Genomic DNA, 10328 nt, shown 5'->3' with positions numbered 1-10328 from the left:
TCTTTTCAAATAAACAAATAATAACATTATTTAATAAAATCCTCATGAAAAACGGCAATGTAGTTTGTTACAACTTGCCTTCAACGGTTACTCAGAATAACATGCTGACACTGTCGTCGACAAACTCGTGTAATGTCAAAACAAACAACACTGCCAACAAATCGGCATCCAAAGTCGCTTTTCACGGCAGTCTGAACACAATGTTCAGTGGGAATATTCACGGTGGAACATTTCACATCTCCATAAACTCCCGCGAGGACGAGGATAAACACAAAGCAGTGAAAAGGCGCCGTACAATGGTTCTGTACGACAGTGACAGCGAATAGACATTTGTACAACGAAGCCTCCATTATCGCGCCAAGTGACGTCACGGCTTCGTCACATCAAAATCAGTCGCTCATGAACTTTCAAACTAAAATATTTTCCTCATTGTTTCAAACACCAAGGACAATTTATCTATTATAGATTAAATGAAAAAATGCTGAAATTTTGTTTTGAGACGTGTATTTAATAAAATTAATCCTTTTCAAGAGTCAGTTGTGTTAGAACTATTTCTTCTCTCGTCGGTATAATTGACCTACTTCGAAGGTTCGGGTGATTTGGTTGAGATGTGACGATTCAAGGCAAAAGAGAAAATCAGTTTTTGATGGGGAACGATGAAAGAAAACGTCATATGATAAAAAGAATCTGTCATTCGTTTCCCTTCATATTAGATTTATGATACTCGTTTAGAATTTTTTTATTTTTGCTCGCCAGAGGCTCGCAAAAATAAAAAATTCAAAACTCGTATCATAAATCTAATATGAAGGGAAACTGATGACAGATCCTCTATATATTAGATACCCTACCTAAGCAGGGTCATTGACTTACTTTATGGAATTTCAACCAAACACTATCCGCGAGTCTCAATCAAATTTTCGTAGCAATATGTAATGTATTAAAATTAGATCCATCACATCCTACGTATTTACTTGCATTAATCCAAAATATAAGTATTTTCCAAAATAAACCAAACTGCGTTCCAATGTTGGGTATACGTTCTTCTTCCCTTTTAGAAGATGTCAATCTAACTGTTAGCATATTTTGTCCAATTTTACTTGCCATTTTGCTGACCCTGACGACCTTTACAGTGTTAATTGACCATTAGGATTATCTTTCCTTGATTGTATCACGACTCTTGTAAACTATATCATTTAAGAAGTTTCAAGGAATTAAATCATAAATTAATCATCCTCTGAATTTATAGAGGTCTAGCTGTAGGACGCGCTTGACTAGTGTTAGAAAGACCGCCAGTCCTAGTACACTGGCTGTATCATAGTATACAAATATAGCATGAGTGTCTGTGCAATAGTCCAGAATACCTGGTATTTGACACGAGGTACTGGTAATTGGCCACAGATCTTCGGCCTCGTGCAATAGAACATCGGTCGATAACCAGTACCGAGGGTAGAACTATTACGGACTTTTACACAGACACCCATGATATACTTGTTTTATTACATAATCACTAAAACATACTTAAAATCACTGAAATCTCGACGTTCATGTAGGCCTAGAATGTATCATGACTGTCGTCTGGCAGTGTTGATATCCGAGTAACTTAGACGCGTTAAAGGGTAGGACTAAATTCTTAAACGTCACAGGTTTTCAATAGTTTGCAATAATCATTTTAGCCGTGCAATAGTTCAAAATGAAACTAATGCGTATGGATAAAAAAAATCAAACGCATTAAGTAATAAAACAAGATATTTAACTATGTTGTGTTCCAGCTGAAAATTAGTACATGACAATACAGTGCTGGAAATGTTGCGTTCAAGTCATTAACGCAGAACGACAGCTCCAGCTGTATGTTTCACATGGAGTTAAAAAAGACAATGATTGCTAACTACAGATAACTAACCATGAATAATTGTGAGCCTCTTAGAGACGGCCTGATCGCTTAGATAAAAAGGTATATAGATAGAGAATATTGAATGGTTTCCCGTTAATATAACATATATTTTACGAGTGTGACAGAGCATCGAAACATTCTGTCATACTAGTGAAATATGTGTTATATTTGACCGGAAACCATTTAATTTTCTTTTTATTGCATTCATCAACTTAAAAACAAAATTAAAAACATCGAAAAATGAATAGTGTCAAAACGTGCGGGAATCAGTAATGACGTCATCGCTTTGTGACGTTACTCCAAGTCAACTTGACGGCGCTATTTTGAAAGGACTGATCATCGCAATTTAAGCGTTTTCTGTTGTTATCGGAGAATATGTTCCCGAATAGCTAACGTCTAGTGAGTATTTTGTCAAAAAATTGTCTGAAAATTTCTAAAATACAGCAAAATAACCAATTTATCTATCTCTGCTTCAATTGGAAAAATCGGCAAGTTTCAACGAAGTGAATATAAAGTTCCGCTCTCATTGGTCAAAAACGGAAATATTTAATTTTCACTGCAAAACTTATATTTTTACTGCAAAATCTTATATTTTTACGGCAAAATATTATATTGTCACTGCTCATTACTGCAGTGAAAATATAAGTTTTATTAATTTGATAAATTTCTATATTTCACTGGCAAAAATGCAATAAAAAGGGTTATCATGTATGTCTCCCGTTTTCTCCGGGTAGCATGTTTAGGACCATAGTGGAATGATTGAGTATGCTTATCGATATAAACCTACCTGTCCTATCTCTTAAATGTTGTCTCAATATGCATATATTTTACACTACTGAACTATTTTTGGTTTTGAAAAGAAGAAAAAACCCGTATACAAAATTGTGGATTAAGAGATAAACATGACATGATTTGAACTCTTGATAAAATATATCTCGAAAAAGAGTATTTAAAATATAAACAACAATGTCTCACAGAATGCTACTTATGTAAATAATATGTACATAACAACAGAGAATCCTGACACAAAAACGAAACCGATTAGTCAAACGAGGGCAAAATATATACAAAATACAGATCTCCATGGGAACCATTGGCGACCACGTGTTCCGGGAGTGTCTTCTGCTTTATCGAAGACACGACATTCATATTTTGTTGAAACCCGCGGTTGGGTCACATAGACGTTTGGGCCTTTTCGCTGCTCACATTACATCTTTTAAGAAAATAAATAAATAAAATTAAATGAATAATAGCTTTAAGATGACAAAGGGCCCGAAATAGAAAAAAATTCCGAACAGGTCAATAAGAAATTGATGCAATTACAACACCTAGTTAAAACCGCTAGAATATTAACACAGTGAGTCAAACCTGAAACACCATTATGAATGAACGGTTGACTTTTGAAGAAACATGCACTAAACATTACCCTGTAAGTTCTTTGCAACAAAGGGAAGTGGAAAAGAGAGTGACCTTAAGGTGTTTGAAGCACGAATATTTGATATATTGTTTGTCATCCGGAAGCCATACGTATTCCTTAATTGAATTAGGCGGGCACTAAAATGACAAAGCAATATAACTAATTGGTATAAAGTTACCATTGTGTAAAATCTTAAATTTGATACGTTTTTCAATATTTAAGCATGCCGGAATGCCGTAATGGATAACACGCGGTCGAGATGAATCAGTCTATAAACCACTAATTCACCGCATTTCATCAATCAAAACTACAATGGAACTGTCTTGTCATTTTAGGAAGGTGTCCACGACCGATGGACAACCGACGTTAATGGTGCCTAACATTACATACTTAAAGTAGACATGATAGCTTGACACCTTATGCGGACACCTTATACTTACCGCCAATAAACCAGTAGTCATCGCCAATTTTAAAGGGGAAAGCTAAGAAGAAAGCAGTTTATATCCATTTAATAGACTTTAGTATGTATTGAACAGGGGATAGAACCCACAGCATTCCTCAAAGAATGATAAAACAGTAGAAATAAGAAAGTTATTTACAAGGAAAAAATGGATTTCAAATTAAGCATCAACGTAACAATCCTGCAAGAGACAGTAGGTATAATTCTTAACACTCTACTCCACGAGGTGGGATCGACTGGTTCAACCGTTGTCAATATTATGTGACCGGGTGGGATATCCTGCTGGGTGTCTTTGGCAGTATGCCTCATTGAGGCTTTTAGACAAAAAATTATCATACCGCAGACTGCCAAAGCACACGCACTAACTACACAACAACATCTAGTAAACAGGGGAGGCCGTCCTTAAATGACGTTGAACAACACTAAACCATACCAAACCTCGTGTGACGGAGCCACTTGTTTGCTTATCACACAACGATAATACGATAGTTTTCTATTTACAGTTTATTCACATATTTACAAGTTCTATTTACATGTCATATATATTTACAGTACATCAGTCAAACTTCCACACGCTGTCCCATCCGCGCTCCTCTGTCCCATCCTCACTCCTCGCTGCTCACACTCGACTGACCATTCATGCTACATACCATTATCCTAATCACTCTGTCCAGGCACACCCATTCTCACGCCACTGGCTCCCCTTATCTGTAAAGCCATAAACTTCCATTCCTCATCCGATAGAACAATTTCATGCATTAATTCATGTATAAACATAGCCTAATCTAAACAGTCTAATGATAAGTTCCCCTTTATTATATTTAACGACCTGACACTTCAATTAAAATGTGACCTCTCTTGACACTCAGTGAGGTACCTAGGACAATGTTCAGACTCATCAATTGGACATACATACATGCCCGTCTGTTCCCCCCCCCCCCCCCCCTACTATGTCGCTGTCTCATATCAAATGTATCGCCCTGTCACATACCTCCCCCCTTAAGTGTGACGTCCCCGGCACACTCATACACATACACACACACACACACACACACACACACCAACTCATCCAATCATTAAAGCAACGTAAGAATATAAATGTGGCATATCTATTCTAAGTAACAAAGATGAACCCAGTTCATTGTTCAGTTGTCATCGCCTATTAGGTTTACAGGCTCAATCTTAAGCTTTTAGTCTCCGACTAGACAAATTCGACATAGTTTTGCATCCTTCACATCCGAAGACTTAATCCAGTTAGTTAGAATCGTCCTTAAATTGCACAAAAATAATGTTTTTCCAGTCGTCTTAAATGTTTTCATGTGACATCTAATATACTGACAATATTTTCATTAATAATCTGAGGTTTAATATTCGTTATATTTTTACCAGTAGCAACGTTCTCTGATTCAATAAAAGGTTTAAGTCTATTTAGTATTGTCCCTTCCATTGCCAGTAGTTTTGCTATAGTTGACCGATGAAGTAATTCCAATCATTTTGAATGGTCAATGCCACTGTTGGGTTAGTTTCCTTGATGGAACAGGCTTTAGTCTCCGGTGAAAATAACCACACTTTGTGTCAAACTTCGAAACTCACATCATAAATCTGTGGGTGGTTGAGAATTGTCATTCGGCCATCCTTTGCAGTGTTTCACTCTTATTTGTACAGTTATGCATGCTAAACACTCAAGAAGACTTTTTAGCCATAAAATGCATTCGTATGGAAGGTTTGAGGCCACCTAAACTATACAGTCAATTTTCATACCTTAAATGTCCGAGGTCACTTGGGCTATACCTTTCATTTTAGTTCCATTTCCTGTAGCTGACGTAATTCTTACATCAGCCAGCATCATTAATCCATCCTCAACGAGCCTGTCATAAATCATCTATACGCTTGACCCTGTATCCATCAAAATGAATACTCATTGCCCACAATCCCAGATATCCTGGCGACACAGAATTTACGTGTTGCGGCTTTACACGATCCAATTCTCTGCGGTTTGCTCTCATCCCTGGTGACACAGAGATCTTCATCCGGTCCAAGAGTAATTCCCGTGTTTTCCAGCATGAGCTCCTCCCTGTCGGAACAGAGACCCTCATCCGATCCAAGCGTTTCTGGCATGAGCGCGTCCATGGCGACACAAAGACCCTCATCCAGCATAGGGCCATACCGGGCGACACCGATATCCCTATTTACAGGCTTTATACACACAGGAGATGATTTCCTCTTCATGGTGATCCTGCTGTTTACTGGAACTTTTCCGTGACATCTTGTTTAGTAATTCACTGGTTAGTCCAAGTCCATTGTTCTGATAATAATCCAATAATGATCTCATAATGATCCCATAGTTATCCCATAGTTATCCCATGATGATCCCATGATGATCTCACCGCTGAACACCAAATGTGACGAAGCCACTTGTTTGCTTATCACACAACGATAATACGACAGTTTTCTATTTACAGTTTATTCACATATTTACAAGTTCTATTTACATGTCACATATATTTACAGTACATGAGTCAAACTTCCACACGCTGTCCCATCCGCGCTCCTCTGTCCCATCCTCACTCCTCGCTGCTCACACTCGACTGACCATTCATGCTACATACCATTATCCTAATTACTCTGTCCAGGCACACCCATTATCACGCCACTGGCTCCCCTTATCTGTAAAGCTATAAACTTCCATTCCTCATCCGATAGAACAATTTCATGCATTAATTCATTTTAAACATAGCCTAATCTAAACAGTCTAATGATAAGTTCCCCTTTATTATACTTAACGATCTGACAATTCATTTAAAATGTGACCTCTCTTGACACTCAGTGAGGTACCTAGGACAATGTCCAGACTCATCAATTGGACATACATACATGCCAGTCTGTTTCTCTCTCCCCTACTCTGTCGCTGTCTCATATCAAATTTATCGCCCTGTCACACTCGGATTACAGAAGCTGGAAAAGAAGTCTTTCAGACCAGGCCACGACAAAATCGAATAAAGTAACTAGACAAAACAGTAACCTTTGAGTTATATGTATACAGGGCAATACGATCTAAGACATCGAACTACAATACATCGTTAAGGTTTGTGAGATCGAACGTGATAGAATAGCAACCGAGAATGCCGACATTGAAATTAAACCGTAATTCTAGCTTAAAATCGATACAACGAGGAAAATACACATAAAATATATGTCTGCATAGATACACTTATTGTGGTGGCAGAGTGGTTAAGGTGTCCCGACACTTAACCACTAACCATCCAGCTTTAGGTTGCGGGTTAGAAACCTACGTGGGGCAGTTGCCTGATATTGATCGTAGTTCGGTTGGTTTTTTTTCTCCGGGCACTCCAGCTTTCCTCCACCTCCAAAACCAGGCACGTCCTTAAATGACACTGGCTGTTAATTGGACGTTAAACAAAATACACCAATAAGCACTTCAAGTAATAAGAGGCAGTACAAGGCCAGTGTAATTTTACACTCACTCGAATTATCGTTCGTTTAGTGTCCAAAACCACACTGCAGTTTTTTTTCATACAGACTTTACCAAGGGCGACACTGAATTGTGTATGTATGTGTAACCCTTCTAGCTCGGCGATACAACTCGACACGAGTTTATGGTTTCAATGTGTTTATTTTCTATATATATATATGAACCAGCGACCGGAGAGGAAGGCAATACTGTGACAATATAGAATATATCTATGCAGGAGCTCCGTCCTGCTTCGCAGCTAAGTGCTGAGTGAATGGGACATACAGGGTAGACAGGGTGGTGATGTGTGCAGGTGGAATCACGTGCAACTCGCTCACGACACGATATACCCGTGGTGACACGGGTACATCCAAAACAGCACAAACAAGTGTGACTTAGTGCAATGAGTACACCCTGTTACATATTCCCCCCCTTTCCTTGAATGACACCCGACATTCCCAGGATGTACCCAGTGTTGTCATACTATACTGGTTATCTACATCAAGGGTTAAAGCCACACTGACTATAGGAATACATATTCCAAGTTAATGAGATATACCTATAGACAGTGTGTCACAACATTGTACTAGTAACAATGAAGTTTAGGCGCACAGACTCAGTACCCAAGGCAATAAGGCACTTATATCAACCATATGATAACTTGTACTCTTTTACAAAAGACAAGGAGATTTACTACATATTTGGGTGAGATGGTTTAAGTTCACCCGGAAAGGTTACCACAAATTCACAAGGCCAATCTCATTGAGTCTATATGTACCTGTAGAAAGTTGTTCTGGTAAGAACAATATATGTAACATCTATAAAACAACTTAGTGATAAAATACAAACTAGATTTACCTACAACACCTGATATTGAGTGGTTGGGGAGCCCCCTACCTACTCACAGGCGAATAGGAGACATATTTTATAAAACAAGTTAAGGATAAAACCAAGATAAAATTATCACAATTTAGAATTCTACACGAATATTTCATGATCACCAGATCTCATCAGCTCAGCCTGTTGAGAGAGTACCCAATGACCGTACCTATCCGGTGGTTTACGTGTTCTAGTGGACTGTCGAACCACTGGTGGGCTCTGTGTTGGTGCTATGAGGGAACTTCCCTCAAGATCACCGATATCTGAGACTGTTGGATCACTGGTAATATCACCCAGTTCTACACTGGTGTCTCCAAGTTCCACTACACTGACACCCTCATCGTGATCTGTGACCTCAATGGATATAGGTTTCGGGGCAGTACCGGTCAGGGTATGGGGTTTTCTCTCTGGACGTTTCCTGGAAATTTGTCGCTGTACAGGTTCCTCATCGGATTCTGATACTTCAGAACTCTCCGATCCAGAGGACATGTCGATTGGGTTAGGGGGAGTTGGCTTGGATGACCTTGCTTTGCAGCGGCTCTCCTCGATGGGGACATCTATGGGCATAGCATTGAAGTACATCAACATATTCCGGTGTAGGGTCCGTTTACGTCCCTTCCCGGTCTCAAGTTGTACCTCGTATACAGGAATATCACTACTAGGCCTATTGATAACCTTGTAGGGTTCCTGTTCCCATCTATCTGCCAATTTGTTCTTTCCCTTTAGACCGACCTTCCTTACAAGGACACGATCTCCTATTTCGAGTTTTGACTCCCGAATCGACCTGTCATAACGACTTTTATTGCGTGCAGACACCTTGGCGGCCTCAGTACCAGCAACCTTGTAGGCATATTTCATCCTATCTCTAAGCTTACTGACGTACGAGGCATGGTCTGTCGCCCCTTGTTCACAAGGGTCTGTTCCAAGGAAAACATCCACAGACAGGCGAGGATGCCAACCGAACATTAAAAAATGTGGTGAGAAACCGGTGGCATCGCTCCGTGAAGCATTATAGGCTTGGACTAATGGCGCTACATAAGACTTCCAGTCCACTTTCTGGTGCTCCTCAAGGGTAGCCAGCATACCAAGAAGTGTACGGTTAAACCGTTCGGCTGACCCATTTCCCATGGGATGGTAGGGGGTAGTTCTGGTTTTCTGAACTCCTGCGATCTTACAGAGTTCTCTTATAACTTTGCTCTCAAAGTTGCGACCCTGATCACTATGGAGACGTTCAGGAAAACTGTAAAAGGCTATGAAATGTTCATAAAGTGCCTTCGCAGTTGTGTGTGCTGTCTGGTTCCGACAGGGCACAGCCTGAGCGTACCTGGTAAAATGATCAGTTATCACCAGAATATTTTCAATACCACCCTTCGAGGGCTCCAATGTGAGAAAGTCCATGCAGACTAACTCCATCGGTCTCGTGGTATGGATTGGTACCAGCTCAGCCCGCGGGCCTACTGGAGTTTTGCGTCTTATGCACCGTCCACAGTTCTCAACTCTGTCATCTACATCTTTTTCTAGACCTGGCCAGTAAAACCTCTGTCTAGCTAACCAAAGAGTTTTCTCCCTTCCCTGATGACCAACATCATCATGGACCCCTTTCAGCGCTAGGGAGTGGTATTGTCTTGGCAGCACTAGCTGTTTTACCTCCTGACCGTCTAGAGAGGTGGTTCTGTATAGCACGCCCTCGTGTAGATGAAACCTTTTCCAAGTTCTCATAATTTTCTGAACATATGGGGACTCATCCTTCCGGTTATTCCCCCTGGGATGAAAACCGGCTCTCTTAAGGTCTATAACCCTGGCAATATCCTTATCCTCCTCCTGCTGTTTCCCCCAATCAATTGTGCTAAGACCATCTTTACATGTAATACCCTCACTGGCCAGGTGAGAGGACAGCTTAGTATGGTCAGCAACACTGTCAATCAGTGGAGCTAGAACAGTTGAGGACTGGCATACAGCCTTAACAACATCAGAGTTACAGAATGATATACGAGAGAGGCCGTCTGCATCAGTATTGTTTCTCCCAGCTCGGTATGTCAAAGTAAAGTTGTAGTTAGCCAAAGCGGCTACCCACCTATGGCTAGTGGCATCCAGTTTAGCTTTACCCAGCACATAAGTCAGAGGGTTATTATCTGTTACAACTTCAAATGTATTTCCATAGAGGTAATCATGAAATTTATCAGTAACAGCCCACTTTAGTGCCAGGAAC

The sequence above is a fragment of the Pecten maximus genome, chromosome 15 (genome assembly GCF_902652985.1).
Source record: "Pecten maximus chromosome 15, xPecMax1.1, whole genome shotgun sequence".
In the NCBI taxonomy this organism is placed as follows: Eukaryota; Metazoa; Mollusca; class Bivalvia; order Pectinida; family Pectinidae; genus Pecten; species Pecten maximus.
Note: the sequence above shows the minus strand (reverse complement) of the source record.